We start from the raw sequence: 8,642 nt of genomic DNA on the forward strand, positions 1-8,642 counted from the left end.
GGCCACCTCTCAGGTGCAGGTTTTAGCTCTTACCACGCGGGAGGTTCAGGAGCCAGACCTTGCGTCTTTCCAGAGCCCACAAGGCAGGCTTTCAGATGTTCTTTCTTGGCAAGCTACTAGAAGCTGCAAGTTTCTGGTTCCCAGACATTGTGCACATCTGGGGGGAGTTTTTACCTGCCCATGTCTCTCCACAGCCTGCTGGTGGCTGAGATGTACCAGGGCCCCTTCCATGACTGCTGGGCTCAGTAACAGGTGGGGGCATTTCCAGCCTTCAACTCCTGTATTAACAATTATCTATTCTCTGGTCCTGCCAGTGAACCAGCAGCCCACACTTCTCTCTCCTGGGCTTCCCAAAAATGCCAACTGAGCTCTGGCGCCTGTCAAGATCCCCTCAGCCTGATGGGAGCCCTCCGTCAACGTGCTGTTGTATGAAGAGACTCGAAAAAGACAGAATGGTCATGACCCTTGTCCAAGCACAGTAAGGTCTATGGGATGGTGTAGGGAGCTCCGCAGTGGGGTCTGGCCATGCGGGAGAGAGATCAGGCTCAACTCTAAATGCAGGAAGGGAAAGTGGGGACTTATAGGCAAGGAGCACGTGGGGGTCAGTGGATGGAAAATTACCAAGAAGAAACCTCAGGGGTGAACATCTGGCTAAAGCCACCAGAGCTGAGGGGATTCCTGCCAGGCGACCAGACCTCCCCGGGGCAGGGGGGTCGGGGGACAGTGAGGAACCTGCTCAGACAGCTCAAGGGAGATCGGATATCTGGAGGGTGGGCGTTCTGACTCAGCAGGATTCTTGCTAAAACTGGACAATGCAGAGATGAACATGGAAGCCCCAAATCAGGTCTCATTGAAAAAACGCTCAGAAAAGCCTGAGTAGAGTTTGCTTGAGGAGATAATCTTTGCCAATAACAGCCCTGCCTTCCCCTAGCAGAATAGAGCAGGAATTCTCAGAGGCAATGGCCACGTGTGCGCCCTTCTCTGGGCTGCAGGCAAAAAAGCGTGAGCAACCCTGGCCCACAGAGCGAGGTCCAAATTCTTCAGCCTGCTGTGTGAGTGCCTCCAGCCTCATGTGTGGGTTTGCCACACGGTTCCTTCCAAATTGCAAGTGCTTCCAAGAGGCCTCGTCTGTGTGTAAGCCTCTAGGATGCCCTTCCCTCCCACTTTTAGGCTCGTGAACCCAAAAGACCTGAACCGGCCATAACCCATGCCACTGTGGAGCCATTCCAGGCTGACCTTGCCGGAGGCCCTGGGCCGCCCGCCTGCTGGCTGCCCAGTCAGTTCCCTTCCACATGCACAGGCCCTCCTTCGCTGTGGGCCTCCCTCCTGGCAGTGAACACCTCTGCAGGGATGAGGCTTCTGCATACCTGTCCTCCAGTGGGGCCTCAGGGCCTCGCCTGGGACACATTTTGCTCCTCTCCCAGAAAGGGTGTTGCTTTCCTCTTTGCATAACAGTCCTTTGTTCACTTAATTCATCTTTGGTTGGGTCTATGAGGTTTCAGGTCTTCCAGAATAAGCACCGCCTGCTCACCCTTGAGCCAGGCTGCTCTGAGTGGACACCCAGTAAATGCTAAATTGAATTAACTCAAAGAGGAGAAAGATTAGGACAGCATCTGTTGGTAATTATCTCAGTACTCCAAGGAGACGACGCACCATAGACCAGCAGAATGCAAAGGAGGAGATGGGGGGACCTTGTCAATTTGACCAGTCAGGTGTGGCAGAGAAAGGGCAGGAAAAAGCTGGAGCTGACAAGTCCCAGTTCTCATTGAAGGGTCTCAAATTTATCTACAAGAGACTGAACAAGAGACTGGAAATAATCATTATAAAACAAGCAGAGAAGTAACGTTGCAATGTGTTTCCTAACATTCAGGCCAAGTTTGTGGTGGGTGTTCATGGGTGTTTCCAGGCCTGTGTTAGTCCAGGGGCTGCTGTAACAAATTGCCACAAACTGGGTGACCTGAAACAACAGGAGTTTATTCTCTCACAGTTCTGGGAGCCAGAGTCTGAAATCAAGGCATCAGCAGGACCAGGCTCTCTGAAGACTCCTGGGGAAAATCCTTCCTGCCTTCTCTTGGCTTCCGCTGATGGCCAGCAATTACAGTGGTCCTGGCCTCGTAAACACATCATTCCAATCTCTGTCTCTGTAGCCACATGGCCTTCATCCTGCATGTCCATCTTCACATGGCCTGCTTACAAAGACACCCATCACTGGATTTCAGGCTCACGCTAATTCAGTATGACCTGGTCTTAACTTGTTTACGTCTGCAAAGACCCTATTTTCAAATAAGGTCACATTCCCAGGAATTAGAGATGAGGACTTAGACATATCTTTTGGGGGGCACATTTCTACCCATTCAGCACCCTCACTGCCCCCCCGATTTGCACATGAAGTAAACTGAGCTGAGGGAATGGGGGTGAAGGGAGATTGGAAAAATTGGAAGGACCAGTAGTTGGAGAGTGTCGGGAAATTCCTGGAATAGGTCATGTGATGTTTAAAAGATTTAGTGAAAGTACCTGGAGTGTTCGAGGAAAGAGGAATAATTGAGAAGTCTTCATGTTTAGAGCAAAAATATGTGGTGGCATCCAGCGTTCGAAAGCAGAAAAGTACCTGAGATACACTAAAATAAGAGGTGTTAAACCCTAAAAAGTTTAAAAGCTCACCTGCAGCTAATTGAGGAGGAAAGGGACTGCAGAATCGTGCCTGTTGAGCATCTCTGGCTCTGTGCTGGGACCCTCAGGTGAGTTGTGTCTGATCCATGTGAGCCAGGCGTGTGTCACTGTATCATGCACAGAGAACCTTATGCACTGCCTCCAGCACCTGGGTAACTTACACAGCAAGGGGCAGAAATGAGACTTCATTGCTCTTGGGACCGACCGAAGGGAGCACCCCCGGTAGGGACTCCATGGTTGTAAGACAAACTGCACTGGAGCGGGCAGGCTGGATGGAGGTGGAGGGGCCAGGACAGGGCTGCTCTCTGAGGGGAGTTTCAGGACACAGATCAGGGTGTGGGACCCCGGAAGCAATCTGTGCTCTGAGGCGGGATCAGGAGACGGATCAGGGTGTGGGATCCAGGAGGGGATCTATACTCTGAGAAGAGGATCAGGACACAGATTAGAGTAGGGGATCCAGGACAGGGTCTGTGCTCTGAGATGGGATCAGGACACAAATCAGAGTATGAGATCCAGGACAGAGTCTGTGCTCTGAGATCAGATCAGGACACAGATCCAGGTGTGGGATCCAGGAAGGGATCTATACTCTGAGATGGGATGAGGACACAGATCAAAATGTGGGATCCAGGACAGGGTCTGTGCTCTGAGATGGGATCAGGACACAGATCAGAGTGTGGGATCCAGGACAGAGTCTGTGCTCTGAGATGAGATCAGGACACAGATCCAGGTGTGGGATCCAGACAGGATCGGTACTCTGAGAAGAGGATCAGGACACAGAACAGACTGGGGGATCCAGGAAGGGATCTGTGCTCTGAGATAGGATCAGGACACAGATCAGGCTGTGGGATCCAGCATGCAGCGAGCCCCTCTTTCCTGCTGGACAGATTCCAAACTCTTCAGTGGTTCTTGGGGCTCCAGCTTCTGGGGATTCTGGTGAGAATGAAGCAATAAGTGCAGGTGGTAAGTCTGCACATGCTGGACATATTGTGTGTGATGTCTTCCTCCCCTGCTCTCACGCCTGCAGCACTGCGTCCTTGGCCAGCGTGCTCTCCCTGAGCCTCAGTTCCCATCCTGAAATTCCAGGATCCTAGGATTCACCTCACCTGAGAAGGAGACAGCAAGGAGGAAACTCACACAAATGGAAACATCCGAAGAACTGCAATGATCAGGGCGTTTCCCTCCTACAGAAGCTGTAACCTGTCCAGGAGTGAGAGCGTGAAAGTGGGCGAGGCCTGAGAAGAGAACAGGCAGGAAGGATGGACCCATTCGAGCAGCTTCCTGTTCACAAAAATGGTTTCCCCCGAGGTCTCTGACCACGGACGCCCTGATCCATTTACTCCAGGGCTGAGCCACCCTCACCTTGTGATGGCCCAGGACCCCCTTCTAAGGAGTGCTGGATGCGGAAGTGACCCCCACTTGCCGACACCCTCTCTCCTCCTCCCCCTCCTTCAGCTGGAATCAAACCTTTCAAAAGACGCCTCCCTCCTGCCTGTATCCAGCCTCGCGCAGCCTCCTTGGGGGCCCTCCCCACAGCATCAGCACAATTAATCCGACTGTTTCAGTTCGTCTGGATTTTTCAAACTACAGGCTGCTCCCTGGTGGTCTGGCTGGGTTGGCGTTAAGACTCTGATGCTCATGGACAGCTCCCCAAAACTGATGTTTGGGGTCTTGGTTTTGTTTCCTTGACCACAGCGCCCAACACGTGACTTCAAGGAATGGCACCTGTCTCTAGTGACAACTGGGCCGTTTTGGAGGGACTTTCATTGAAGCAGTAGGCCTGTGTACGGTTCTTCAAGTCTTTTAGTCTTCAGCGAAAGAAAAGAAAATAGACGAGTGTCGAGCAGCCCTCTTGTGCAGTAGAAGGCCTGCAGAGTGAGAAAGTCAACTAAGCCAAGTTCCTGCCTTCGTGGGTCCTCACTGAGCCCTCTTCACAGGCCATACACAACCTCTGCTGGAGGTCGGGGCGCCAGGTCAGTCCCTGCTCTCCCATCTTCCAGAGCCTGCGAACAAGTCACAGGCATACTGGCAATGATATTATTCCCAGGACTGCCAGTAATGCCAGTTTACTGAGCATCTCTATGCCCAGAGCCAAGCTGACCCCTTTACAGCAGAGCTCAACACAGAGCCGGGGCCTGGTCACGTGCAGGCTGCGCTGGGGGCCCGAGGCTCCTGTTTCTAGTGAGGTGTCACACCTTCTCCTGCTGTCACGCCCCTTCCCCCTTCTCCTCCTCCTCAGCTGAGGGCCTGGGGTATCACTTAGGGTTCTCCAGAAAAACAGAGCCAATAGGATGCGTGTGTGTGTGTGTGTGTGTGTGTGTGTGTGTGTGTGTGTGGAGAGAGAGAGACAGCAAGATTTAATTTAAGGGATCGGCTCGTGCAGTTGTGGAGGCCGGCAAAGCCCCAGAGAAGAGCTGATGCGGCAGCTCAGGACTGAAGGCAGCTTGCAGGCAGGCTCCTCCTTTTGGGGGGAGGGCAGGTGGGGGCACCTCAGTCTTTACTCTCAAGGCTTTTGACTGACTTGATGAGGCCCAACCACTATGGAGGGCAATCAGTTTTACTCAAATCCACTGCTTTTAATATTAATCTCACCTAAAAAATATCTTCAAAGCACATCTGGATTTGTGTTTGACCACACATCTGGGCACCCTGGCCTAGCCAGGCTGACACATCCGATGAACCAGCACACCCTGCAGCTTTTTTTCCCAGTGTCAGCGCATTCCGAAGAGCTCCACCTGGCCTTCCGCATGCCGCCCCATTCCTCTCCCGTCACTGTCCCTTGGCCCCGCCCAGCCTCTCTCTCCTTTGAGCCACAAACTGTAATTTCTCCATCTTTAAGATGGGACCCACGTCCCCTCGGTCACTCCAATGCCACTTTTCTCCGCCCAGCTGTCTCCACTCCCTCATTCCCTTCTCCCTCCAAACTGTGCTCCAGCCTGCAGCCTCACCCCGCTGCTGGGCCCAGAGGCCTTGCTGCCAAATCCTACAGGCAGTGTTGTTGTCGCCTTATTTCCTCATCTAATCTGACCTCAAGGCAGCACTGACCACCGCCAACCACCCCTCTTTCTTGAAAGGCCTGTCTGAGGTTCAGAGGCTGCTCCGCGCCTTCCTCCTTCCTCTCCTTCCTCCCCCTCCACATCCCCCACCTTCCCAGTCTCCAGGGCTGGCTCTGCCCTGCCCGCCCTGCCCTGCCCTCTCCGAGGCTGCTTCTCTGCCAGCACTTGCACTGGTCCATCCCAGGGTCTCAACTCCTGCTCCGGCTGTGACTCCAGATTCCCCCCTCAACCTTAGCTTTCTCCCGAGGGTCATCACTACTGGTTGTTTGCGCTTCTCAGACCCATCAAGTCCAAAACCCGCCATCGTCTCCAACTCCTTCCCAGAAACGTTCTTCGGTCTCCTAGCACCTCCAGTAGCCCAATTTGGGCCAAACCAGAGCCGTTCCTCACTCCTCTAACACCAGGCAGCGCAACACAGGGAAATCTCTGCCACTGCCAGCCCTCTGCCTCCACCGGCCACCTGTGGAAACATCTCCTGCCTGCATTTCTGTGGCTGCTTCTAACCAGGCCTCTGCCTCTTTGCTCTTGCACCAGCCTGTCTGCACAGGGGTCATGTAAGGGAGCATAAGTGAGGCCATCTTGTGACGCTGAACGGCCCCAGCCCCTCCTCTGTGTGGCTACTCGCTGTTCTGCATTTACTCTAAAATAAGTCACATGCTCTCCTGATTTATGGACTCTGCTTACACATGTGCCGTCCCGATAGCTTGATAAATTAAAACTTTGTTGTATGAGTTCCCCTCCAGGAACAGGCTGACCACAGGTGGGAAACACACCTGCAAGGCATCCATCACAGCTGATGGAAGAGAACAGTGAAAGACCCTGAGTGCACCACACCTGAAGGAAACCCTCTCTTACTGCCCATTTTCCCTCTATAATGGCTTGTAATTCTTGAAGATGGTTTTTTGAGACCTTAGTCTGCCATCTCCCCGACTATGCCAGCTAATCAAATTAAAACTTCCTTTCTCAACCTCTAATTTGTGATTTATTGCCTCGATTGCAGTAAGCCCATTGCTCGGTGACAGTCACGGCAAAATGAAAGAGCCCTCAGGCCCCTATTGAAACCCTGAGCGTAGACCCTGCCATCACTCGGTTCCAGCCTCCCTGGTCTGGCGCTGTTCTTGCGCTGAGGGGCAAGCTCCTGCTCCACAGCCTTTGCACGCACTGTTCCCTATGCTGGAATACTCTTCCAGCATGCCCCTGTTCGGCTTGCCCTCCACCTGCTCTCTGTTCAAACGTCGCCTCCTGGCAGAGGGCCGGCCCGCCTGCCCTGAAGGTGCCTCCTTTCCCTGCTTCATCGTACTCTTGCTCAGCACCCATCACCAATGACATTGTACTGCAGGGTCGTTTATTACCCAACCCCCCTTCCAGCTTCCAGAGCCAGGCTCTTTGTCTACCAAGGTCTCCCCAAGGGTGGGGGGATTGCTGGCATGCAGCAAGCATTTCACAGAAATATACACAACCAGCAACTGTAACATAAAGGGAATGAACACAGAGTGTGAGAGGGCTGATGGTCCATCCGTGAGCAGGGTTCACAGACAGGGCCCTCCTTCTGGTGCTTTGCCCGTGGCATCTGACACCATCCCATTTGGTGACGAGGAAAGCACCGTCCCATGGCCTCCAGTGCCCCCCAGCTCTCTGACACCCCTCTCCCCCAGCTCATTTGCCACCTCGCTGTGCCCCTGCCCCCAGGGTCTTTGCTGTCCTCGCGGTGGCCTCCACTTGGGACTGTGTTCTCACCCAGGCTTGAGCTTGACTAACTCCCTCAGTGGGGCTTGCCCTGCCCTCTTCTTTAATATTGTGGCCATCGCTAGCCTGTCCCCAGCACCCATTACCTGATGCTCCTTCCCTTTCCTTCTTTTTTTTTTTTTCCAAAGATTGGTACCTGAGCTAACATCTGTTGCCAGTCTTCACTTCTTTTTCTTCCCAAGGCCCCCCAGTACATAGTTGTGTATTCTAGTTGTAGGTCCCTCTGGTTGTGCTATGTGGGACGCCACCTCAGCATGGCTTGGTGAGCAGTGCTAGGTCCGCGCCCAGGATGCGAACCAACGAAACCCTGGGCCGCCAAAGCAGAGCACACGAACTTAACCTCTCAGTCACGGGGCTGGCCCTGCTTTTCCTTCTCTTCCGCAGTATGGACCAAACACAGCAGATCATGTCATTGATTCTGCTAACTAGTTGCTCCACTTCCTTCCCCTGTGCTGGCCAGTTGTGTTCACAGGTGTACCCTGTGAACCTGGAACGATGCCAAGCACCACAAGTACCTAGCAGGTCTCAGTGTGTTTGTTGAATGACTGAATAATCCCACACATCCACCCAGTGAGATAGACAGCATCATCTGTTTTCTCGATGAGGAAACTGAGGCACAGGAAGGTCAGGTAGACTGAGATCACCTGGTCAGGAACTGATGGGGCAGGATCTAACCCAGGGGCTCTGCCTCAACCCACGTGGTGAGCAAAATGCAGAAGAACCCCAAGTCAGAGCATATTCTGAGTCGAATTGTGCAGGGCCTCGTCAGCCCAGGGGAAGGAACTGGCCTGGGCGGTGGGGATTGCCCTGACACTGTGTGCTAGCATCTCTGGGCTCTGCATTTTACCTGCTTTAGGGCTGCACTGGGCGGAGCCATGAGCCCTGATTCCCAACAGTGAACAGCAGGTGAACCAGCCTGTCCCGGGCTGGACGCTCCGCAGTCTGGACCCCAGAGCAGTCACAGGCCGGGTGTTTACTAAAGCACCTAAGCCAGACCTGCCATGGCTGATCCTGGACTCCTCCTTGGGGAACCTTGCCTCCAGGCCGGGGTGCCTGGCTGGTGCTGGGAGGGGCCTGCACAAGCCAGGGAGCACAGAGCCCAGTGAAGTCCAAGGCGGCAGCTCCCACTGGCTCCACGGGCTCCAGGGAATATCTCCTGCTTCTGTCGGACTC

At 53.7% G+C, this 8,642-nt stretch overlaps 1 long non-coding RNA gene across 1 annotated transcript; it reads right to left on the minus strand.

Annotated features, from left to right (window-relative positions):
* Positions 1 to 1,329: 1,329 nt before the first annotated feature.
* On the minus strand, positions 1,330 to 8,429 carry LOC124242324 (uncharacterized). Its single transcript, XR_006889424.1, has 3 exons — positions 8,317 to 8,429; positions 4,135 to 4,535; positions 1,330 to 3,773 (listed from the first exon to the last, which is right to left on the minus strand). It is a non-coding gene; the product is annotated as an uncharacterized LOC124242324 (long non-coding RNA).
* Positions 8,430 to 8,642: the final 213 nt, after the last annotated feature.

The sequence above is a fragment of the Equus quagga genome, chromosome 7 (assembly GCF_021613505.1).
Source record: "Equus quagga isolate Etosha38 chromosome 7, UCLA_HA_Equagga_1.0, whole genome shotgun sequence".
In the NCBI taxonomy this organism is placed as follows: Eukaryota; Metazoa; Chordata; class Mammalia; order Perissodactyla; family Equidae; genus Equus; species Equus quagga.